Source organism: Rhea americana, unplaced genomic scaffold, assembly GCF_003343005.1.
Source record: "Rhea americana isolate MKP2758 unplaced genomic scaffold, rheAme1 scaffold_186, whole genome shotgun sequence".
In the NCBI taxonomy this organism is placed as follows: Eukaryota; Metazoa; Chordata; class Aves; order Rheiformes; family Rheidae; genus Rhea; species Rhea americana.
The window spans coordinates 1,579,649-1,580,381 of NW_028185994.1; positions in this window are offsets into that span (position 1 = coordinate 1,579,649).

Here is a 733-nt window from a genome sequence, read left to right on the forward strand (position 1 = left end):
CCTAGTTTGCCAGAATCCGAGGAAGGCAGCTGTGTGGGACCAGGAGCTGAACAGCTGTGGAAAGGAGCGTGGCACAGGAACAGGGCCGAGCATCAGGCTCTGAAACACCCAGATGTGATGAGTCATGGAGGCAGTTCAGCAGCTTAGCACTTTTAGACTGATCTGTGACCTGATCTTTCACTTTTAGTTCCGAAATTTTGGTTTTCCCTCCATCAGCGCCTTTCCGAAACAGCTCTCCCCCGTTTCTCTGCTGGTCGTGGCAGACAAGCACGGAGTTGCTTCGCTTCCTTAGTTAAGCGCTGCCAGGCTAGATTTGCAGGCAGGGGGCAACAGCCTGGAGCGCCACAGAGCAGGAAGCAGATTTCTAGCCCTGCCAGCGGGCCGCAGGACGAAACGGCCCCGCAGCGCGCAACCGCCCCGCAGCGCGCAACCGCCTCGCAGCGCGCAACCGCCTCCCTCGCGAGACGGTTTCAAACCTCCCAGTGAGGGACAACGCGCTGAGGCCCCGCCCCGCCCCGCCCCGCCGTTGATTGGCCGAGCGCGAGGACGCTCCGCCAACCGCGCCGCCGCCTTTCCCGCGCGTCACGCGAAGCGACGGCCCGCGGCCGTCTCCGCGGCGCTCTCTCCCCTCCCGTGACGTCACGCTGTGCGCGAGCCGGCGCGGTACGTCATACGTCGGCGCGCGGGGCGGGCGGCGGCGGCGGCGGCAGCTCCCGCCCCGGCAGGCGCCATG